This window comes from Mauremys reevesii, linkage group 16 (genome assembly GCF_016161935.1).
Source record: "Mauremys reevesii isolate NIE-2019 linkage group 16, ASM1616193v1, whole genome shotgun sequence".
Lineage (NCBI taxonomy): Eukaryota > Metazoa > Chordata > Testudines > Geoemydidae > Mauremys > Mauremys reevesii.
The window spans coordinates 31151116-31176543 of record NC_052638.1 but is presented as its reverse complement, the minus strand read 5'-3'; the positions used below and the strand labels follow the sequence as shown (position 1 = coordinate 31176543).

Here is a 25428-nt window from a genome sequence, read left to right as displayed (position 1 = left end):
ACCTTGCAACTGAAAGAAAAGAAATAACCCAAAAAGGACTACTAGTGTCTATTAAAATTCATTCACATGCTGTTTTCCTATTCCATATTGTGTTAGTACTTTATTAGTTCACCTTTGGTCTCATTTTTCACTATGAAATATTTGGTTTCTTTTAAAAACAAATAATGAATAAAATAGTTTCTTTTTAGGGCCACATCCTTTACTTATGTTGTGTAGTACTTTATTCCTAAAAGATTAGTCACGTGTATCACTGCTCACCAGTGGGATTAAAGGGTTCACAGTCTAGCTTTGAATAAATGACTTTGAGTCTACTGTTCTTGATGAATAAAGGATGAGAGGGAAGAAGGATTATAATAAACATCTATAAAGGTTTGAAGGCTGCAAACACAAAAAAGGAGAGAAACTGCTTATTGTGGTACATGAAGGCATCACACTATGAGGAATGGTATAAAATCAAGAGGAGGTAAATTTAGGATGAATAGAGAGGAAATATTCTTAATGGTGTGACCTTTAGAATGGAAATGTGCCTCAAAAGAGGCAGTGACAGCCCAATCATGGGCATGATCTGCCGCCACTAACGTCAATCAAAGAAGGATCAAACCCTATGAAAGTCTTTAAAAATTGACCTGATAAATGAATGAAGTGTAAATTATGCTGTGGAGAAAATCCTGCTTTGGCAGAACTATGTAATGGAAAAGACCTAATCAATCTCTAATTTCTGTGCTAGCTCTCTAATTTGGCCACTGATCCTTTAAATAGCTTTCCACAAAACAATGTAATATACTTAATCTGAATGATTATAAAATTTTCCTTTAAAAGAGAGTTTAAAAAAGAACATATAAAAACAAGTGTCACTAAAATGAGAACTTTAATTCCTGAAAGGTTTGATTTCCCCTCTCCCTCTCTTTGTGGTGATTAATGGGTTATAAACTAAAACAAAGATTTCTTTCCAGGGTCATTTGCAAGGACAAGTTCCTAGTAAAAAAAAAAAAAAAAAAAAGCTGCACAGAAATAAGGAGATGCAATTTCTACAAATATTTGCTCACCAGACTATTGTCCATGACTCAGCAGATACCAATAGTTAGAATTCAGAGACTGAGATGGAACAATTATTTTAGTTTTATACCACTATACTTAAAAATTAATATATCCTCTTTGAAAACTTGAGGTACAGGTTGGATCCTGTTTGTGCTGAACTCCGTTTCAAAGGTGGCAGGGTCACGCTCTCAGCTTTCTAGATTGTATGTAATTTGATTATGTTTCTAAGCCTTTTATTAATTATGTGATATGATATGTTTTATTTGCTCCAGTTTATTTTTGCACCAGATCTAGCCAAATTGACACACATATTGCTAATCTTTAATGTTCACAAGTGCTTTTTGTTACAGGAACAGAAGTCATTAAAAAAGGCCAGGATACACACAGTATTTTTTTAAAAAGACGATAGGCTAGAATCTGAGGCCTTTTGTGCCATTCTTGCTATAGGAGTGTACATATATAGAGAGAGGTGGGAAATGGCTGGAACACTGTTGTGCTCTGGCAATCCTCCACCAGGCAACCGATGCTTTGGGGGCCTCTACCAGTGAGTGTACCTTAAAGCTTAGCTGAGTCTTCTCTAGATTATGCCGGGGCTGGCGTTGAACCAGCCCCAGATACCAAGTACAGATGAGAACCTGGTCTGATGTGTACAGAAATTACCTTCCCATGTGTTTCTTTCCTATACATTTGGTCAAGGCCCAGGGCTCTGACCAGCGATGCCCTCATGAGCTAAGTGTGGTTTGTCCCACATGTGCATCAGCACTATCAATGTAAACCTCAATTTGGGATGTTCAACAGCTCTCGAATAATAAATACTGCTGGTGCTTGGTTTACTATATGAGGTGCCAGCTGAAAATGCATCTTATTTTAAAATGGAGACCAATAGCTTAACTGTTGACAGCAACGAAGGAGAAAAAGAAACACTGTTTTAGTTATGTTATACCAAAAAATGTTATACTCACTTTAAAAATGAGCAGATTTTGCAGGATTTAGTCAGTCATGGAGATAAGTCTCATTTGCTATATTTTATACGTGGTTTTGACAGAACTAAGATGTTAACTTTCTAAAAGAACTGCTGGGCATGCACAGTTGCAACTTCCCATAATGTTTTCATTAATGATCAATGGTTTCAAAGCCATTGTGCCAAGACATTTTACAATTCTGCTGCAGTGTATCACTGAAAATAGGGCAGATTAAGTTCTACATGGCTTTCTGTTACAGTTCTTGATTTGAAAAAACAAACAAACAGCTTTATGTCTCAGCCTGCAGGACATAGAACACCGAAGAGTTGGTGGTGCTAAGCACGGTTACTCAGAGACAGCGCAGCAGTTGTCTAGAGTGGGCTCTAATCTAGAATTTGGGAGACCTGAATTCACGTCTTTATAGAGTCAGAGAGTTTAAGGCCAGACGGAACCATCAGATCATCTAGTCTGACCTTCTCTATCTCTTTGGCCACCAATACCTACCTAACACCAAACCCAAGTTTGCTGCAGACTTCCTGTGTGACCTTGAGCAAGTCACTTAGGGACAGGTTTTTAAAAGGTATTTAGGCACATAAAGATGCAGATAGGTGCCTGGCTCCCACTGGTTTCAACTGATGAAGTTTTAAGTGTCAAAATGCTTTTGAAAATCCAATTAGATGCCTATCTACATCTTTTGGCACCTAAATACCTTTAAAACTCAGACAATTAACCTCTCTGTGCCTCACCTCACCAGCTGGAAAATTAGGCTAATAGCACTTTCCTACCTGGCCGGGGTTTAGTGAGACTAAAAACACTATAAAATTGTGAGACACTCAGACAGGGCCATAACCAGGGCAGGGCAAGTGGGGCAGTCACCCAGGACACAAAGCTGGGTGGAGCGGGGGAGCGGAAGAGACAGAAAAATGATGAAAAAATGGCAGGGGGTAGAGCACTGCACTGGGCATGGTATTGCCACCTTACTTCTGTGCTGCTGGTGGTGGTGTTGGTGGCAGCACTGCCTTCAGAGCTAGGTGCCTGGCCAGCTGCTGCCACTCTTTGGCCACCCAGCTCTGAAGGCAGTGTCGCCATCAGCAGCAGCATGGAAGAAAGAGTGACAATACCATACCATACCACCCTTCCTTCTGCTCTGCTGGTGGTGGTAGTGCTGCCTTCAGAGATGGATGCCCGGTCAGCAGTCGCCACTCTCTGCTGAGTAGGGTACCCATATTGCTGTCCTTCTGTTACCCTAAAAAAAAGCCCCAGCTGTATTGAGTAGCCAAAATGGCAGTGTCATTGGGCAGAATGAGATGACTGGCACTTAAGTGTGATCCTAGGCACTAAAATTCAATGCTGAATGCTCACAGAAATTACTACAAGTCCTATCATATAGTACCTTCTTATAGGCTGTGCTCAGCAGCAGCACTAGGGTCCTCTGGAATGAACGTACCAAACCTTACACAGGTTATCTGACGAGAACTTGCCATAAGCAAATATGCTCACAGTATACTCATATTTACTAATATGTTGGTAAATTCTGTAATTTCTTTCAAAAGGGACACATATTTGTTATCCTGATTGTCTATCCCCATCTTTTTAAGGGCAACTTGATTTTCTTTACAAAGAGCTTAGGAACCAAAATAAGGATTCATGGAAATCTGGAACATCAAGCGATATCTAACTGAGAAAAGAAGACCCATCAGAATCAATGTATTTGGTTATTCCCTTGAAGGTAGACAACATTATTCCTGTCGGCAGATAATGAGCCCTTGTCTATCTACGCTACTTTATATCCTAAAACTTCTCCTGCTCCTCTTCTATTTTTCCCCCTTAGACCTATTCTGTTAAAAATTAAACCAGGCCATAGGGCATTGTGGGCATGGTCAAAGAGAGTGCCTTGCTGAGAGATGCTCACATATTCCAGTCCAGTCTAATGTTTCTCTCTTCTCAATCCTCCTCTGGAACAGTGTAAAATTGAGAATTAACAACAAACCACTCACTCTAGAAGCATAATGGTTATAAATGATATGATAACACAGGAACATTTTTACTCATTTGCTGAGCTTGTGAAAAAATATAATGTACCTAACAGTCATTTTTAAGGATATCTTCTGTTGAACTGATGAATTACAGATTCTTTCTCAGATTTAATCACCCCAGATGAAGACTCTGAATTGCTTTTCATTCACAAAATGAATGTTGTACTGCTGTTCCTACCTGGCAGCGCTGGAGGCTGGAGAGGGAGCATTTTACTGTTCCCCTTCCCCCTGATTCTTTCAACAGGAAGAAGTCATTGTCTACTGCAGTCCCGGTTCCACAAGTGCTCTGCTCATGTTGTCAGAAATGCTGAACACCCTAGAGAGGGTATGTATGAGGGTGTTGGGGGCAGGATATAGTCTCCTCATAGTGGGATGGTAAGCACGAGAGGGCCCTATGGGCACATCTACCCTGGAGTAGGAGGGTGCAATGGGGTGTGCATAAGAAAAGGTTAACCTCACACTATGGGCAGCAGAAGTCCCGCACCTCAGGCTGTGCTGGGCAGTATAAAAGGGAGCAGCCCAGCTCATTCTGGGTGGACTGCAGAGGGGGAAGGACCATTGTCTGAAGCTCCAGCTGAAGAGCAGCCACAGCCCCTGCCTGCAAGAGCCAGAGACCCTGGGAGCTGGGATGGAGGCCTGGAGCCTCAGGAGCCCCGGAGGATCCTCCATGCTGATGAGCTCAGAGACCCTGACACCCCATGGACAGCAGCTTCTGGAACTACGGTAGGAAGTGACCAGCGAGAGTGAGTAAGTGGTCTCTCCCACATGAGTGAGGTCAGCATGTTTCAGTGGTATTCCCTGCTGACCCAGTGACGGACTGCACCATCACTCTTAGGGCCCTGGGTCGAGGCCTGGTGGAGTCAGGCAGGCCCAGGCCCCCCGTACCCGGACCGTCATCCCTTGGTGGCAGCCCCCACCGTTCCCAGACATCTAGACTCTGACCATTAGGCTGTGCTGCCCTGCGTCCGAGGGCCACCATCTTGACTCTGGCCATTAGGCTATAACCCTGGCCTCTGGGCCTTACAGCGGTCGCCCCAAGGGCCACCAGAGAGATGAACCATGGTGAGATCACCACCCTGTCCTGTCCCAAAGGGGGATGGGGTGTGCATACACCATGTCGGAGGGGTAATTTCCAGCTTGGGTAGCCATATATGCACTAGCTTTGACTGAGTTAGTGGACTAAAAACATCAGCGTAGCTGCAGCAATGTGGGCAGCAGGACAGGCTAGCCCTTTGGGGCCCAGGGAAACAAGATGGAGGGCCAGGTAGGGAGAGCCTGCCCCCTCCCCCAGCCTGCCCCCCCCCCACCCCCACCCCCCCCCCCCCGCCCCACCCCCCCCCGCCCCGCCGCCCCCCCCCCCCCTCTCCAACCCTACCTCACCCCCCCCCCCACCCCCTCCCACCCCCCCCTCCCCCACACCCCTTCCCCCCCCCCACCCCCCTCCCCCCCCTCTGACCATCCCCTTCCCCCATCCCCCCCCTCCAGCCCTTTTCCGATGTGGCAAACAGTGGAGGGCGGAGGACTCAAGGGGGCAGGGGCAACAGCAGAGAGAGCCAGAGAGCGGCCCTTCAAAGGGCCGCTTTCTCTTCTGGCTGGGGGCCTGGGCCTCCCTCCCTCCCTCCGGTCCCCTCCGCCTGCTCGCCCTGCATCTGCCCCGCCGCCTGATGCATCTTCTGCATAGCCAGTGTGCCCGAGTGCCCCCGAGTGCCCGGCCTGGTCCCCCCTGTTGGGGGGGGGCCCTGTGTGCACTTGTTGTATCTGCCTGTAAATCTGCGCCGCCCAGCGGCGGCCCAGCAGCCAGCCAGGATGCCAGCTGCTGCCACAGAGGCCAGGGAGAAGGGGGAGAGGACGGGGGGGAGGGGGGGGGCTGGGGGAGCAGGGGGGGCAGATGGGCCAGGCGCCCCAGATGGATGATGTCGCTCGCACCTGCCCACCACCTCTGCCCTATCACCACCCCGCCTCTGACCACACCACGAACTCTCTCCCCTCTATCCAACCCCCCTCCCCCTACCACACCGCACTGCCTGGCTGGCTGGGCTGGCGGCGCAGCACACGCCCGCGCGCCACCGTGCAGCACAGAGACTGGGTCAGGCCGGGCTCCTCGCTCGCTCCAGCAGCCGCAGCCCCGCCGCCGCCCCGCCATTGCGCAGGCGGGAGCGAAGAGGCTGGAGCTGCGGGGGGGGGGGGGGGAGGGGAGGGGGGGGAGCCTCCCCTCTGTCTCAGTAGTAGGGGGGCGGGCACAGGACAGTCCTGCCGATGGATGTGGCCGGGGGGCGAGGCTTGCCCACCCCTGGGCTAGCCACCCTCAGTACATTCCTATCCTAGATGCTAGGTACACACTCAGGCAGCTAGCCCATCCCCTCCGCACAATATCAATGATATTTTTAAGCACAGTAAAATGATCAAAAGTTGCCCACACACATCAACTAGAGCTGGAGATTACACCTATCGTGTAGATTTATCCTATACTTCACTCCTCCCAGAGTCATTATGCTTGCTGCTATTCTGTGCTTATGGTACTGTACAGGGGTATTTTAACAAACCACTAGGTGCCTCTGCCACTACCAACTATCGGGATGGACTATCAATTATTTTGCTTATTGCTAGGAATAGTTATTTAGTAGATATTTGCAGTCATTTAGCTTAGTTAAGGTGAAGCCAGAAGGGAGGAGAGGTGAACCTGACACTCTTTTTTCTTGAAGTGTGGGGGTGAACATATGTGAAAAACAGATATATCCAGACTATTTACACCTGCCAGACTAACGACCCGAAACCAAAAAAACACATGCTGTTTTACATGACGTATACACCCTGCTATTGCCAAGACCGCATCCTGTTGTTGACATTCTTTGTAACCTTTGCCCAATAATTGATTCCGTTTGATCAGCTGAACTTTGGAAGACATAAGCTAGGAGAGAAGCCATCTTTGGCATCCATCGCTAGACAGGCACAAGGGGTCACAGTTCTTCCAAGCTGAGAAAGATGGGTCCTTCATCCCTGGCGGGTTGAAGTCTCTGGGAATGGAAGATTGGTAAGGACCTTGAAGAAAGACTGTTGCTTGTTAAGTTAGGTCTTAGCCATGAGAAAGTGTATTTTTACTTTTGTTAAAAGGTATTTTTACCTTTCTAACTTTATTCCTTCTACTTTGTATCACTTAACCTATGTTCTTTTGTTAATAAAGTTTATTTTTATAATAAAACAACTCAATCTTGTGCTTGAAGGGAAAGGTGTATTTAGCCAGTTACATTAGTAACCTGTAATTTGATTTTGTCTCTTTAAAAGGAGCAAACAAACCTTATTATTTCTCTGAGGGTTCCAGGAGAGGACTGGACACTTCAGAGCAGATGGTTTAAGGAAATTTGGGACAGGGAGTGTGTTAGGGTCATCTTGCCAGGTATAATCAGAGTGCAGCTGGGGGTAACAAGCAGGCTGCTGGAATCACAGCAGCGGAGCCTTTTGAAGTACTTAGGATTACAAGACAGGCAGTGACAACCCCTCACTGGTCTGGATTGCACCCCAGAATGTGCCAACGATCTAATGGTCCCTGCTGGCCTTAAAATCTATGAACAATGTCAAACACTGAGTGTCAGTCAGTAATAAAAGTCAGATCTGATTCACAGAAGATGCTCTAACCTTTAGACAACACAGCCTGTGCAATGCCAACACCAATTAATGCCAGCTGAGAGTCTGGCTATATTTTCTTAATAAAATGTAATACATTATTAATTGAACAACCCCTATCAATAGGAGTATACTACTAGCATGCCTATGTCTTCTCATACTACTTGACAGTTGTAAAAGGATTTCATCAATGCACTGCTCTTAACTGATAACATTAAAAGAACAAGGTATTTTTAAGTGTTCATTTATGTCAACACATGGTCCTGTTGTACCACAGTTATCATTTTTGGCCGCATGGTCATATGCTCCAGCAATATTATGCATATTCCTCTGATATAGTGTGCATAGGTTCTTTGCTTATCTGTTTTCTTCTAATTGAAAATGGATGAAGCACTAATTGAAAATGTATTGTTCATGTATTTTAAAATAAAACTAACTAACTAACTGCTTTGCTCACTCAGGAAATTTTGACAAGATGTAAGTGGTTAAAACTTCCCCTAAGATATAACAATATTTCAGGTAAATTAAACCTAGACCAAAATTAAATCAAATTATATTCCATGTGCTCAGTTTTCTTTTTGGGAACCAACAACAACTGAAGTGTAAAACTCTAAGTAATTAGATGATGTGCTAATGGATTTTAAATTAAAAAAAAATACTTGCAGTTTAACTCTAACATGCCACCAGTTTACTTGCAATTGACTATTACAATAAGATTTCTACAACTAAAAATTAGAAAAAAAAATATAGGTAATAAAACCATCACTATTACCAGTTCAGCATGCTGGTACTGACAAAGTGGTCCTCTTTTAAAAAAAAGGAAAGTAACTTCAGCAAATGAGCTAACAAATTCCCATTTATTTGTGGACACAGAGAGTGAGCAAGATGAAAGAAATAAATCTAATTTATGTTCCTCCAAAAATCCATGTATACAACTGTAGGGCCTGATTCTGCTACCCTTTCTCTGCAAATTGTCCCTTTGGGCTAGGTTGAGTATTGGACTGCACACCTGCACAGAGTCATAATAGGCAACAAGATACCTTTCCCCTCCCTTCAGCTTCCTCAGACTCCATTTTGCTATGTGCTTGGAGCAAGTGGTTGGGGAGGGACAGAGAGTGAGTGGAGCAAGACATTCTTCGGTGAGAGTAAGGGTGGCAAAATCAGCACCATGACTATCATTCAGTGAAGCCACTGCTGTGAGAAAGGATTACTCACATAAATATGGAGCTGTGGGTATAGAAAATATCTGCATAAACTTGGGCACATCTAACAATCTTTAGCAAGTATTGAAGACTGTGGTACATATTCCTGAGTAAGGATGAGGATTTGGCCTCAATTTTGGACTTCCCTGAGTATGTCCCTACCTGTGACAGTAATGGTGGAATGATCTCCCCCTTTATGTAGGGCTTAAGCAATGGTATAGGACACATATAAAGCTGGCTTGGTTGACAGTAAATGGCTTCCATAGACCCATCCTCATCATAGTTTGATTATACTTCACTTTTTTATTTGAGCTGTAGCTAGTGCACTTAGTACTGTTATGAGTTAGCCTTTACTTATAGATTTTAAAAAGGTATTGGGTTAAAATCTTGATCAGGGTTATGAGTAAGACTCCAGACAGAGACAAACTGTTTCAGCCCTGCATAAGGGATAATACTATCCATGTGCTATCCATGGCGGAGTTCTGGGAAAGAATTATGCTGCGTAATTATATTTTCTTCCCTGCTCTGTGCATGTGTCGTTAAGTTACTTTACCCCCTTTCCAGGTGCCGCTTTCTTCCCCATGTCCATCCAGCCAGCTACTCTGGCTGATGAGTAGGGAAGGCAGAGCCAGGACTCCTCTGAGGCCCTGCCCATTTCTATAGGCCTCTCATCCACTAACTTGCAGTGGGTGGTGTGAGATAAACAGTCTCTGCTTTACCCCTGCCCTACCCTTGATCAGAACTCCAACCTGAGCACGGGAAGTAAGGTGGGGTTTTGATTCTCTCTATGGCCAAGTAAGTGCTAAGGACAATCTAATCACCCTGTTATTAGTAGTATTACCATAGTACCTAATCATGATCAGGACCCTCCTATATAATTAAAATTGCATTAATCTTGCATTTTGTCAAGACACATTGTAAAGTACTGAACCAAAAAAATCACAGCTAACTACTGTTGCCACATCTAGAATCACTGCAGAATATAGCATTACACATATCCATCTAACAGAGAGCCAGAGGCTCATGCATAATAGTGGCATATAATAAAATATTAATTTAGATTGGCACATAGTGATACATTGGACACTTCCAAAAGAGGAAGACTCATCTTCATATCTGAGGTGGTAGCTCTTGGATAGAGAATGCATTGTGGCATATTAATTGAACTCTCAGTTACCAGAGACACATATTAAAACCCAGAGACCTAGGACACCCTGCACAATACTGAAGTGAATGTGCTGTGAAGGTAGAAAGCAATAGTCCATTATAAGAAACTGAAATGCTATTTTTCAATATACTTGTGTCATATCATATAATATTTAACCAGAATCTCAAAAGTGAGTGAGGCTTTAATGCAGACTCATAAATCAGATTCTTGCACCACATAGGTATGCTGCATTGTAAAAAAATGAATCAAACCTCACCCCAGATAGTAATACATTATACAATACAATAAATCAGATTTGCCTTTTGTTCCTGATGGTGACATTTTGCAAAAGTTCAAACTTTCATATCTGATAGGAAGGACAGCATAAAAATCTGTAATTGCATCTTACATCTCTTAATGACACAAACTGTAAAAATGACAATACGGACTGTCTGCAAAGGTGTTATTTTAACATGGGAAATCAGACTCTCACACCCAATGAAGTCCTATCCTAAAGTACAAATTAGAGTGGCAGAGCTTTGCTCTTGGTAATGATGCTGCATCAAATAGGGACAGTTCTAGAAACTGTTCCATTGTCAAGTGTGATTTTTTTGCATCCTTCTCAAAGTTTAAAAGGAGCTTAGCAGCTTAGCCCATGTTGGAGTCAGTGGAAGTGTAGTGGGAGAGTAAGGATCAAAGTACAACCCTTTTGACTATTTTTGTAGCAGGCCTGTAAGAAGAGACTTCCAGCATTGAGCCTGAAAGTAAAAGCCACTTTTAGAGTGATCCAATATACCAGCTAGAAAGGGAGAGTCTGATTGGATATTCTAAAATATTCTCAACTTATTACAAGTGTATTATTATAGCAATAAATGTTTTGTTTATTTCTTACTTTGACTTTATTTGGTAAGACCCTAGCTTGTATACATAGGCCAAATCCTCTCTCACATTCCCATAACTCCCACTGGAGCTCTGCTTGCGTAAGAGCTGAAAGATAACAGCAGTATAACATGCTGTTTCAGAAATATATTCATGGCTCTAGACTTCTTCTTTGTATGAAGAAGATACCACTATGAATTCTGCTGGAAAAAATATACAGGAAGCTATCTGAAAGCTAAACTTTAAATTAGTACAAAAGCAAAAATGATTAGTTAGACCTCTTGTTTTACAGAGCTTTAAGACAAGTTGCTGTAAATAATTAGCAGTGGAAATTGAGAGAACTTAATTCAGAATAATAATATTTGTAGGGGACATAATTGCCTTCCTCTCCATCAGGGAGTTAAAACTGTCCAATTCTCAGAAGCTTTCATAAAAACTAAGTCTCAAGTATTTCTCCATTTTTTTAAAGATACTGGTTAAAATATTTCTAGAGGTTGACACTCATACAAACTGTAAGGAAGTGTTTTTAGTTACAGATTTTCTTAAAGCCAGATAGATCCTAGTTTACTGTCAGTAAAGAAATAATGGATTAAACAATATGGAGACAAACAAGGAATTCGGGCAAACTCTTTGTGAGCTAATTCTTTTTCAGAATGAAGAAAGCAGGAATTTCACTGAAGTTAAGGATGAGGGAATGCTTTCTAACTAGGAGAAAAAGGTTCCAAGGCATATTGAGGAAGCTCCTACACAAAAGATTTCCAATGCCGGATTTGATCCTGATCTAGTCAAGATGGTGCAGGGATAGTAGACCTGATTCCGTGCAGGGCTAAATGGCTCCTACAAGACACTGACACCCTCCATTCCCATTGAAATTCTCCAACATAATCAGTCCCAACAAAGGAATGAACCTTTGACAATACAAACATAAAACTAAAGCTTTGCGTATATCTTTGACATCATGAAAATACATTATACAGATGGGTGGGTACATATGTACAAAGTGATCTGTGATGACAAATTCATGGGTAAATGTATAGTGTATGATTTTTTTTTCATTTTCAGACATTTGGCTCACAAAATGACATTGTTTACATCAATTGTCATGGGTGTCGGATGCCAGCAGCTTCCATGGATATAGTTACCATGACTACCTGGGCATTTTTAGTAAGAGTTTGCTACAGTCCTGGAGCCTTAAAATCCCACCTCTCTTAAAGAAGTTTCCCTGTCCTGTGGGATTAATTCCACTGAATAACTTTGAGTTCTTGTGACAAAGACATGCCCTAACTACAGGACAGGTAAGATTTATGTAAAAATGGGACTATGCGCATTTGACTCAGAACGGCAGCAGACTAGCCAAAATGATGGATAAAGGATAAAGTTTTGCCAACAATTTCCCTAAGATTCACGTGTCCAGAGGCTTGGGACAGTTTTAAGGGTCCAAGCTTGTAAGATGACTTCACCAGGAGCTGAGGGGGGTCCCTTAGGTAGGGGTCAGCACCTCACTCAAATCTTGGGCTCAGCACCTCATAGAGGGCTAAATTGAAAATCCAGCCGAAGTCAATGGGTACCTGTGATGGGGTGGACTAGGCCCAAAGGCCCCTGCTGGAGGCCTCAGGTGTCCATCACACCCATCCCAGGAAAGGAGTAGTGGAGAGGTCCTTGAAGCAGGCTAGAGTGGCTGCATCCCCTGCAGCCAATCAGGGCCCAGGAAGGCCCTATAAAAAGGAGCTGCAGAATAAAGCAATAGTTAGTTCCTGCTGGAAGCTAGAGAAGAAATGACTGCATGTCTGGCTAGCTGAAAGAACTGCAGCGCAATGGACAACTAAGTGGGGAGCAGAGACTGGGGGAGCAAGAAGCTCCTGGCTGGCTGTTAGGACTGAGCCAAAGGCAGTTTGCCAGCAGGGATCAGAGGAGCAATGAAGGAGTGCCTGGCTGGCTGTAGGGACTGAGCCTGGGGAGGCCTGCAGGAAGATAGTGTCTCCAGGGAGGAAGCCCTGGGGATGTGGCCCCATACCAGGGCTGGGACTGGTTTAAAGACTGCAGATACACCCAACTAGAGGCTGCACTCAGGAGAGGTGGATGCTGACCCCATTAAAAAGCATTTTCTGCGCTTCTGAGCAATTCATACTTGCTGCTGAGTAGCTATAACTCCCACTGATGTCAATGGGAACTGACGGTGCTCAGCCCTTGACAGGATTAGTTCCTAATTTACCAGGGCAGGCATTATGAATCATTCCCTTCTACTGTTCCTGAGACTAATACAACATTTATTTCATACACCATTCTGAGAAATGCAGGTCTTTTTTCCTAATTTGTGGGTAATCTGACAACCTCTCATGGCTTTTGGTCTGACTGGCGCCACAATAAGAAATGGAAGTTGGTTACTGCATATGTAAACATTTGCCTTAACTAGCTTTATTCAGCACTATCCCCATCTTCTAAATGCTCTCAAAATAAAGGCCTTTGCTGGCCCAAGTTTTAATATTTTATATACTTGAAGCAGAAAACTGCATTTAGTTCAGCAATATCAATATCTAGGTACTGAAGCAGAAGGTAGAAGCAGCATGCACACCCATGGAGAATAGAGTGCTTTTGCAAACAGTGCCACTCTTAAAAAAAAAATACATCTGTTTTGCTAAATTGACACTCCATGATACTGCAATTATGAGCCATATGTGAGCATTGTAATTTGGGAAGATAAATTAACATTTTAAAAATCAAGACTGGGTGATGTTTATAGCATTGTGTGCCAGATTAGACTTTGTGTTTTCCACAAAGATGAAAGGGGTTTCCCCCTCTCTTTGTGCACAGTTATGTCCTAGGTGCCATCAGGCACGTTAGAAGTATGCAAGGCTTAGGCTGTAGCAGAACTCCCCGAAATGAATCATGACCAACTCAGAACTTTGGCTGACCTTATGGCCTCTGGGCCACCTTTAAACAGATGCAGCAGACTCCACTGGTGTGTGAGAGACCACCATGACTGCTCCCTCATGCCACCTCTCCTTCCTCCCTTGCAGAAACTTTGGGTGAAATCCTGGGGAAGCTCCCATTGACTTAAATGGGGCCAGCATTTTCACCTGTATTCCCAACAGAGATGCTAGAAAGGAGTAGAGATTATATAACCAAATGGGATTCTGGTCAGCCTTTCCATAGGGGTGAATAGAAATAGAGAGTTAGGATGTGGACCTCCTTGTATTCTCTTTCCTCTCTGCTACATCCTGCAGTGCCTAGTCAGAAAGTCTGATTCTTAACTTTTGCACTCTAACTGCTTGCCCATTTCGAAGCATGTTGGGCCACATTTTAAAAGGTATTTAGGAGCCAAAAGATGCAGATAGGTGCTTAGTGGGATTTCCGAAAGTGCCTGAGCACCAAAGCATTAGGCACTTGGATGCATTTTAAAATCCCTCTAGGCACCTACCTTTAAAATCTAGCCCTTTGGGTACTATAGATGCAAGTAGCACACTGCAGTGAGCAGCCTGGAAGCATGATTCATAACATCCACAATCCTATAAGGTGCTGAGCAGCATTTGTGAGCTGCTGAGTGTGACAGCCAAGACCAACAGCAACGACTGAACTTAGGATGTCCAGAGTTAAAATCATGAGTCTACTGCTTCCGCCTGAGCACCTCAGCCAAGTGCCACTGAGGTCCACAGGTATTGCAGGTTTTCATCATGACATAACAGAGAGAAAGAGAGGTGAATGAGGCGGAAGGATACAAAAAATAAGATTATATGGTTGCTTGTTTTGCATGAAACCAACCTGCATCTCACTCCTCCATTCAATGGGTTCTTTGATCAATGACAGAGGTGGTTAAAGCTGCTGGCTCTACTAACTTGATGCCAGGGGCTCTGTGTCTCCTCCTTTTATGTTTTCTGATTATTATATTTTTTCACTAGAGTTTTACCCATTGACACCTAGAACATTCCCCGAATATATGGAGTTGATCTGGTGTAGCATTCAGAAAGTATTGTGCTACAAACAAACAGAAATACCATGCAGCTGCATGTGAGGCCTCACACTTTTCTCAACCAATAAAATACACAAATGCTTAATTTATTTAACTAGAACCTGAAACGACTGATTTTTAAACATTTGAGAGCATTTGGTTAAGGAGTTAACTACAATCAAATGAAATGATTATTTAATTACTGAATGGAAATTCTAGTGAAATAATCAAATTATTATTTTTAAAGTTGATTGAATGAAGAAAATACTTTAATGTCCTCATGAATCATTTAAAAAGCCCTTTTGCTGCAGAACAAGCAACTGCTAACATTCTCATTGTGGTTTGAACTTGGTTGACTTGGGACTGAGAAGAATGATCAGATTTTTATTTAAAGGTTTTTCATTAGAGTCAAGTTTTTTAAGACTTTTAAAGGTGAAGGTAATAAAAAAATTCCCCTTGTAAAATGGGCAGCTCTGAGTATTCACTTTTTTACCTGCACCAATTAGTTCTAAATGGTACTGGATTCAGAACATTTCATTTGCGCATAGCTAAACCCATGGATTGATATCTGATGTGATAATGTTTGGAGTCAGAACCGTACAGAGGTCTATCCCTACAAAAGAGCCCTATTTAAGAATATAAATATGCCCTATGGTCCATCTAGCTGAGTATCTGGTCTTCTGACAGTGGCTAGTGCCAAAATGCTTCAGAGGGAGTGAACAGGGCAAATAGTAAATGATCCATCCCCTAGTCATCCTGTCCCAGCTTCTGGTAGTCAGAGGTTTAGTGGCATCCAGATCAAGGGCTGCAACTCTGACCCTCTTGACTAATAGCCATTGATGGACCTATCCTCTACAAACTTATCTACCGGCAATTCTTTTTTGAACCCAGTTATGCTTTTAGATTTCATAACATCCCTTGGCAATGAGGTCCATATGTTGCCTGAAGAAGTACTTCCTGATGTTTGTTTTAAACCTGCTTCCTATTAACTTCATTGGGTGACCCCTGGTTCTTATGTTATGTGAATGGATAAACACAATTTCCTTATTTACTTTCTCCACACTGTCATCTCCTTTCTAAGATGGACAGTCCCCATCTATCTCTCCACATATGGAAGCTGTTCCATGCCCCTAATAATTTGTTGCCCTTTTCTATACATTTTCCAATTCTACTCTATCTTTTTTTGAGATGGGGCAACCAGAACTGCATCCAGTACTCAAGGTGTGGCGCTATCATGGATTTATATAGTGACATTATATATTCAGTCTTATTCTCTGTGCCTTTCCTAATGGTTCAACATTTAGTTTTTTTGATTGCTGTACACTGAGTGAATGTTTTCAGAGAACTATCCATGATGACCCTAACATCTCTTTCTTGAGTGGTAACAGCTAATTTAGGCCCTCTATTTAGTCCAATTTGCTTAGGACATGATTAAGGATTTTCAGGATGAGGCCCCTGAACTAGGACTGTAATATTTTAAAATACTAGAGATATGCCAAATCTTCCAGTGAACTAGGATGTACAAATAGCTTGTGAACAACATAAAAATCAGTAACTGCTTAGTAACTTTTAAAGTAATACTACGTCTTTAAACGTATACGTGCAAAATACTCCCCAGGGCATGTCCATGCAAGTACATAAATTCCTTGTAATGCATATAGGTTGAGGTTTTCAAAGCAGCGCTGGGGATTTAGTCACCATCTTCTATTAAAATACATGGAAAGCACGGGCCTAAATCTCCATCACTGCTTTTGGAAACCTAACACAAGATGTGTGTGTCTATATTCAGATAAATACGGTGGAAGGAACTAGACATGCAACTCTATTAACAATACTGTGAGCTCTCCCTCAACTGCGGAAATGTTCTGTAATATATATAGCATTAAGCAGCATGTTATGACATGGATATTTAAGCTCTATCTTGCAATCTGATCTGTGTGGGTGGACCATATGCTTCCATCAAATTCAACGGGGGCGCTGCACAGGCACACGGCTCTGCCTGCCTGGGTCAGATTGCAGAATTGGGGCCACAGATAGAATCCCTTGCTGAATTGTGAAATGGTTTAATGATCCAATTTAGAGAAGTTCTCTTTGGAAATAAGCCTACACTCTGGAATTTTAAATAAAGAAAAAAGCAGACAATAGATGTTCTCATCATAGGTGGTGCGGAAAAAAGGAATGTGATATTGCATCAAACTACTGAGCAACTTAAGACATCACCATAGAATTTTTTAGTGTAAGATACATTTTAATGTAAGGCTTTTTATTGCCCCCCCCACAAGGTAAGATAACAGGAAGCACATTTAAACTAACAAAATAAATGGAGAGACAGCCATAATTACAGAAAAGTGGGTATAAATATATACCTACAATTCATCAAGCAATGGTCCAGTAAGCAGTCATTATTCATTTTCACAGTAACTGATTGGAGCTGTTGTGAAATGCCCTCAAATTATTCTTGCACTTCTGCATGTGTTAGTGGGTACAGCAGGTAGAAGTTTACCTGTTCAAACTGCATTTTAAATAATTAAAAAAAAAAATCTAAAACTCAAGAGCCAGAAGTCCCCACGCTTATACCAGTCTGCTGTTACAGTGGGGTAGCAAATTTGGTAGAACTGTCTTGCATGGGGGAAATCCTCAGCTAATATAAAGCTTGTGAAGTAGCCTCCTTCATTTCCATCTTCTCAGCCCCAAGTGTAGGGGACATATTGTGGGTGTGACCAGAGCACTGCTTGCACTCTGGCAGGCTCTAGCTGATGTACCAACCTCAGTTGCCATAGCTAGTCACAGTTTAGAGCATCGTAGAGGCTGCTGTAAACACCAATCTGAACCAGGCTGGCAAAACTTTGGCCTGAGGATCAGGGATCCAGAACCAGATGCATCCAGGAGGTATTGGGGAATCTGGGCCCAATTGTTCAGACTAAATGCAAAGCCATGCTTTCCTTGATTGCTGTTGCCTGTCAATGGTGTGTTTTCAAATAACCTTAAGGCAAAACTATCTCCATCACTGTGCAGGAGTACAAAGTGGCATAGGACTCAGGAAGCCTCCCGATCCCATATATTCACACCAGGGTCAGTCAGAGCATTATTACACTGCTCTGAATGCTAGGGCTTCTCATTCCAGTCATGGCCTGACTGAAACATTGAAATCTAAGCATCCCAGAGGAGATGCAGAAGGGTCATGCCAGTCAAGCTAGCCATGACTGTGTGTGCACACATGGGATGGAGTACACAGTGAAGGCTGTCACAGCACCCATACTGCCCCTTCTCTTGTGTGCATTGTGTTTGACTTGGGCAAAGCCCTTCTGTGCTGCCCATATGCAACACAGACTGGCTCGAACCATTAGCAACAAACTCTAACTGACACTTAGTCATTTGGCTAATCAACCGCTATCTACCTTTGCCTATTCAGCTAAACAACATCAAAATACAGTACTTAGTCATTAGCAAATTTACCGAAGGCTGCGCTGTTACACACTCCACCAAACATTCCTCCACTAATGAGCAGGCAAGCATCAAACCAAGGAGAAATATAAAGCAAACAATGCCAGTTGGTCTCTTTCAGATCCCATTGGCCAAACATTGGCCAGGTGGTTATTCTCAGTGGAATAGTAGATGTTTCTTTCTGTGACCACACAGCCAAATGTACTGCTTGCTGCAGCAATAAGCTAATTGCCTTTTTACCTTCTGTATACATGAGGTAACCCTTCAAGGGTCAAGTAGGTATCAGCTGCCAATTGGACATTTGATTTTGAATGTCCTTTAGCAAATGGCTGCTCCTGTAGCGATATTCACAGAATATCAATTTTTATTATTCCGTTGTGATTAGCCAGCTGGCAGGCCTTCTCACACTGAAATTTCAATGGACTACTGACAACTCTTCCCCATTTATCCATCGAGAGATTGAATGATGTATTCTGGTGTGGGCACAATGTCTTACAATATCTTTTTTTTTAAAATGCTTGAAAAATGAGGAACAATTTCAGGGATATTTACGAATACCTACATACTGTACTTCCCCCTAGGTAAAGCCTCTTCATTTTATATCTTAAAAAGAGTACAGCCAACAAAGTATATATATCTCTCTGCTTGGAGTTTTGGAAATACAGGGACAATCCTGTTAGCTAATACATACTCAACTTTGGCCACACATGTTTTTAAAAAAAGGCAACATTTGTGCCCTGGTCCCAAACTGTGAACCCAACCCATCAGACTCTGGAATATTCCCATTGAATAGGGTTGATTTTACCATCATCAGTTAATTTTTCAAGTAGTTTAGTCTTCAATTCAACAGAAAGGTACATGGGCAAAGGAGAAGAGGCACCAGGGAACCTACATAGTGTCACAAAGTTCCTCCTCTACCTTGGTGAGTCCAGCACTTATTGGCAGATTTTACTAGCCTCAGAGATCCTCCTGTGTTGGATCAGGATCTAGGAAGTTTTGGGGGGAACCCGGGCCCGCCTTCTACTCCGGGTTCCAGCCCAGGGCCCTGTGGATTGCAGCTGTCTTTAGTGCCTACTGTAACAGCTGCATGACAGCTACAACTCCCTGGGCTACTTCCCCATGGCCTCCTCCAAACACCACCTTTATCCTCACCACAGGACCTTCCTCCTGGTGTCTGATAACACTTGTACTCCTCAGTCCTCCAGCAGCTCACCTTCTCACTCTCAGCTCCTTGCTCCCAGCTCCTCACACGCACACCACAAACTGAAGTGAGCTCCCTTTTAAACCCAGGTGCTTTGATTAGCCTGCCTTAATTGATTCCAGAAAGTTCCTGATTGTTCTGGAACCTTCCTTGTTACCTTACCCAGCGAAAGGGGCCCTACTTAACCTGGGGCTAATATATCTGCCTTCTATCACTCTCCTGTAGCCATCCGGCCTGACTCTGTCACAATAGTTTATCTACCTACCTATTTAATAACTGATTAAATAATCCATATTTTAGGTATTGAAGACCAATAGTTTACCAAGGGCACCATTTGGGGAATCAGAGGCATTTGAAGCATCTCTAGAGTACTTTAATTATATTAATAAAGAGATTCAGGTCATGTTAGTTCTTCAGTTACAACGCAGCCTTTGAACACAAAGGAAAAATACATATTTATGTTTATAAACAATGGATAGATAAGCTCCCTGAGCTATATACACAGTTATTTCATGATCAAAGATGAGCTTTCCCATGACCCCTGTGTTTTCATTATACATGTGAACTCTGACCTACACTTTAAAAGTACAGTGTGTCATCACATGAACTGGTTGTAAGGCAGTAGGTTGTGTATCATGGATGACTTTTTCATCTCAGAGATTAAACCTATTTTAGGCAAACGGGTCCTGTGGGACGATCAAGAGATCATGTAAAGTCTTTTGTCTCATTTCTCTTCTGGAAAGGTTCCCACTCAGGTTCATTAACATTTAATTGTTTGTTGTTGTTTTTGTAGAGTTCCTTTCATGTTTCTTGTGTTCTTGCTTATATACTACGGAAATACTTACATTTCTCTACGGCTTGTTACTTGGAGTGACTTCTCCCTTCTCCTCACCTCCATTGGGTTCTGTTTTGTGACACGTGGTGCCTCCACCCAAATTGTGGTTGGATACAAGGGTTGCTATCCCTTGGGAAAATGAATAACACTATCACTGCTGGCAAAAAGTATAAAACCCAGCACACAAGAAGAAAAACACAAATCCCAGGAAAGAAACAACACCACTAACAAACACAACAAAGGAGGAATCCATTAGGATGAGGAAAATAGGATCTGGATGAAGGAAATATTAGGATTAATTAATAAATGCTAAGTCCACCCCACCCCAAATCTCCCACTCCCAACACTCAAAACTCTTTCCAGACTTCTCTCTGGCATCTTACCTGGCAGGTGGTAGGCTGAGGATGAGTCTAAAGATGAATGCTCCAGCACTATGACCTTTGGCCATCTTAAACAAACAAACAAAAGGTACTTGGCATATGGGCCTTAACCTGTAGCACACCTTTGCAGCAAAATGAGGAATTACTCCATCCTTTTACCACCCCACTGACTTCTGTGTTCACCAAGTCTTTGTTATGACCCAGCCGTCCGGCTAGATCCTCAATAATCTGTTCCCTTCAGGATAATGTTGAGTCAAAAGTTTCATTCTAGTGGGGCTGGACAGCCCTAGGTCTGCTGGGTTTACAGTATTCTTCTCCAAAGTCCTTGGCTGGAGCAGATAGGGTAGCCCAGGCCCTACCACACCATTAGGTTCTAGTTCAACACCCTTGTTTACAACAGCAAGAAACAATCCTTGTGGCACCTTAGAGACTAACAAATTTATTTGAGCATAAGCTCAAATGTGGGAACAGGGAGTTAATCAGCGACCCCTGAGCTGTTCTGCGTCTCTCTGAGCTCCCAAAGTCAAACATCAATACTAAAATTGTCTTTGTCTTAAGGTCTAGCTGTCCTAGCCCACTGAGGAATTGAGCAGCCCTGGGCTTAGCAGTGGCCCGCAAACTCCTCGTCCATATCAACCCATTCAGAAGCATCCCTGCTGGCTTCAAGAGGAGTTTCTAGTCTGTTCTGCCCCTGCTCCTGAATTCCAGAATGCTGTGAAATGGTGAGAGGGGGCTCTGGTAGCCATTATTGTTGTAGTTCATTTGGTAGCACCCCCTAGAGGCTCAGTCCACAGTTCCAGGAGTTGGCCAACTACAAGTGGAGATTACATCAACAAAACTAACAGGGTCAGCAAGCAGAGATAGTGGCTCCATCTCAATTTAACAGGACATTGCAGAAAAAAAAAACTGTTGTAGGAACAAGAATTGACTGCATACCTAGTGAGTAGTCATTAATTGGCTGTATTAGTTGCCTTGTCTGATTGTTATGTTTTATTTGCCTTTTCAATACAGGGAAGATGTAACAGTAACTGCTGGTCTTAGTGGATACCAACCCCTGTAATGTGATAAACATATTTGCTTTCAGAACCTTACCAAGGTGATATTACTGAGCTAAGAAACAGAGTTTCCATTTCTTGCTAGCACTCTTGTGAGCTAAACCTTTATTACTGCTACAGTACCAGGATGGGTACATGTGCATGTGAACTAGTGTCCATCTGCCCTTGTTATACTGCTAAATGGGAGTGGGATCCTGGATAGATGGGAAGGAAATCCTGGGACAGCCTCACCATGGAGAAGGAAATCTTGATATGGTGAAAAAGGTTGGGAACAATAGTGCTAGATATTAAAGTACCACTAAAGAAACCAATTTTCTAAATAAAATCCCTGCTGTCATACATTGGCAACTGCACTGGAGTCATTGGCAAATGCCACTGGAGTCTGGACAGGGGAGGCCAAAATAATGTCAAATAGCACTTGTTTGGATTTTACATTCCATCAGTGCACCAGAACGAAGTCATAAGATCACTTAGATGAAAATAGAAAATGATGTGCTTTGCATTAGGTTCATCAAATAGTCCTGCTCAAGAATATTAATGAAAAGATATTAGGTCTTGTAGCGGGGTGGTCACCCCGCTCAGGCCCCGAAGGGGTTAAAGCAGCCCTGGAGAGGGCTGCCGCTGGGAAAAAGGTAGGCTGATGGGGAAAGCAGCCACAGCTGTGGCCAGCTTAAAAAGGGACCTGCTGGCCCTTATAAGAGGGCTGTGGGCCAGAAGCCAGAACACAGACACTTTCTCTAGCTTCATTGAGAGAGAAGGACCTGGCTGCCTGGGAAGCTGAGGAAGGTATCTAGGGTGGAGCAGGGCTGGGGAAGCGCTTGGGAGCTCCTGCCTAGCAAAGCCCCAGGCTGCAGGCCTAGTTAAGGGCCCACAAAAGGGTACTAGGGCTGCAGAGGGGGCTAGAGAATGACTGGCAGTAGCCACTGAAGCAAGGGGAGGATAGAGGGTTGGGGGTCCCCTGGGTGGGGAGATCCAGAGACTGTGGGGGTACTGCTGAGGGCAGAAACCCTGGGTAAAGGGCACCGGGGTCTGGGAGGGACATGGGGCCAGTGGCAGACGAGACACTGGCCTGTAGAGGGTGCTCTGGGCTGGAAAGAGCGAATTCCCGAGATGACCAGCAGGAGGAGCCATGCCAATGAGTCGTCACCCTGCCACAGGTCCGAATTGCAGAGGATCAGTGACTCTACAGGAAGAATACCTACTCTCTAAATAGTGTACAACAACAACAGTTTGGGATAAAACATGAAGAATGCCATAGCTAGCTGAAATCTCAGGTGACATTTTAGGTAGGATGCATATTCTAGTCCAGCTGGAATTTGACAAGGATACCCACTCTAGAACGCTTATGAAAAGAGACATTGGAGTTTTGTTTTATTTATTTAACTACACAGAGCCAAAACTTTGCTTTTATATCTCACCAGAAACATAACATAGCCATCAGAACTGTGCTCCCTAATGCTACTAAGATGTTGTTTCGATACTGCCCTTTGATATCCATCATTTTATGGGTTGCATAGGAAGCTGCTTCCCTTGGCCATCTGTATAACAGTGGGAGTTCATGTAGAAGTTTCATAAAATAACTACACATGACTCTCCTTAGATTATGACAGAGCATGAGTTACATTCTTGATCTCAAGAGATCTTGCAGCCTATGTCACAGGGCCTTTTCCTCCACTACCTTGAACCTTGTCAAATCATTTATTGTTGTGCTAAGTGAGTGTTGACATTTTAGGCTTCCTGCATAGACTGGCATGTTGATTCCAATGGGATGGTTCACAGTGCATAAGATTGAGCACATGCATAAATCTTTGCAAAATTGAGGTCTTAACATGGCAGGATTTTACACCTCCTATACAGATTTTCAGATGTGAGCCAGCAAATGGTAAATTTGACTTCAATGGGAGCAGAGTTAATCCAAGCCTGAGCGCTTTTGAAAATGACTCCCTAAATCACTAGGGAGATCGAACTACAGTGGTGTCAAATGCTGTACTGCCAATTTCAAAGCTGAGGTTTTTTTTATTTGTGTTTTTTTAATTCCTCAAAATATAGCTGTTTAGAAGAAAGAAAGAAAGACTGCTTAAAGAGAAGCAAACAAAAAAAAACCAGTTGCATATTTCTATACCTTTTCTGCTGTAGGAGCGATTATTTTTTCTTTATGAGTTCAGAACTAATTGTAATATTCTAGGCAGTTAATAAGTTTACTTTATTAATAGTTCAAACATAATGTGAAGCCAGTATATTTAATGCTAGTTATTAACCTGCACTAAGCCTAAGCTGCACTTAATTAATTAGGTAAACCATATTGTTTGCTCTAAATGGTTCATCTCTTTAATATGATTGCAATAAAAAACACCATAGGGTGCATTGCACTTAAAAAATGCATTAGAGTATATAGTATTCTATAAACTGTAAATTGTTGATATACTCCCTTCACCTTGGCTGCCCTCCTTCAAGATTCCATCACTGTAAAATATGCAATCTTTTCTACACAGTGATTACACCCTTTCTATAACTAATTAATTATCAACATAATCTATTCTAATGACAACTAATATTTGCAAAAGAGGTATCATTCAAATCACGTCATTTACATTTCTGTTCAACCAATGTCTACATTAAACAAAAGTAATGTACAATCAATAGTGCCTGAAAATCAGTCCACATCTCATATTCTTTTACTTTGCATTTGCTTTTAAAACAGAACAAGACAGTCCTAATCTTCCTCAAGTGGTTCTTCCTCTTCATGGAGTTTTTCCCGATTACTAATAGTCTCATTGCACTATGTCTAAATCGAGCTATTGAACGAAGCTAGAGAGCATTCCACTGTACACGCAATGAAGGAAGATCATGCTGGGACAGTCACCTTCAACATCGTGCATTCAGTCTAAATTTACAGTAATAGACTCGTACTCCAAGAATGCTTGCTGTGTTTGTTTGCAAACTAGTATGCAGTACTTACAAGTCTGTGGTTTTATTGACATATTCCTTTCCTTTCCTGTGGATTTTAATTGAAACCCCCACTGCTCTGCCTAGCTCCTGCAAGTCAGAGAACAGAAGTTTGGTGTTTACTTTAGCATTTAGACAAGATGAACACATACAGTAGAGTTCTGCTGGTTGATTATGAAATACATAGTTCAGCTTATTTCTGATTAAGTAAGAGTCACTTAGAATGTGTGTGCAGAATTAGCTCTGTGTTTGAGTGAACAATACTAAACACACAAAAACAAAAAAACCCACCACCACCATCAAAACTTAATGTGAAGAGTTTCATATGAATCAGGTATTTACCTTGGTCTCATTGGGCCAGATCCTAGAAATACTTACTATCAGGCATAGGGCCTCATCCTGTTTCCCATTGATTTTACCACATTGTTGTAAATAGTGCACTGACTTCCATAAAACTATTCACAGTAATAAGCACTATGCCTAGTAGTAATTATTTGCAAGGTCAGGATCTATGCTCAGTACTCATATTGATTTAGTAGTCCAATACTTACAAATATGAAATGATTGCAGGGCTTGGTCCAAAATTTAAATGGGGATTTCATTAAATTTCAGCGAGCCCCTTGGAAATCACAGGAATTGATAAACTCTCTGCTTGTTTGATAGGTATGAAAAGGGATGATAAATGCCTCCTAGTCCAATAGGTACTATGTACAAATGTGAAATGAAAAGTGTAATA

The 25428-nt window shown here is 42.6% G+C and overlaps 2 long non-coding RNA genes across 2 annotated transcripts in view; one reads left to right on the top strand and one right to left on the bottom strand.

Moving 5' to 3' along the window:
• LOC120384642 overlaps nucleotides 1-25428 on the bottom strand; it is a 61501-nt gene that overhangs the window by 2827 nt on the left and 33246 nt on the right. The window contains exons 3-5 of the long non-coding RNA XR_005589008.1: nucleotides 24706-24782; nucleotides 20695-20759; nucleotides 20322-20440 (exon numbers count right to left, since the gene is read on the bottom strand). This is a non-coding gene — a long non-coding RNA (uncharacterized LOC120384642). The remainder of the gene's footprint in view (nucleotides 1-20321; nucleotides 20441-20694; nucleotides 20760-24705; nucleotides 24783-25428) is intronic.
• On the top strand, nucleotides 12066-24758 carry LOC120384643. The gene is made up of 3 exons (XR_005589009.1): nucleotides 12066-12180; nucleotides 21250-21413; nucleotides 24448-24758. It is a non-coding gene; the product is annotated as an uncharacterized LOC120384643 (long non-coding RNA).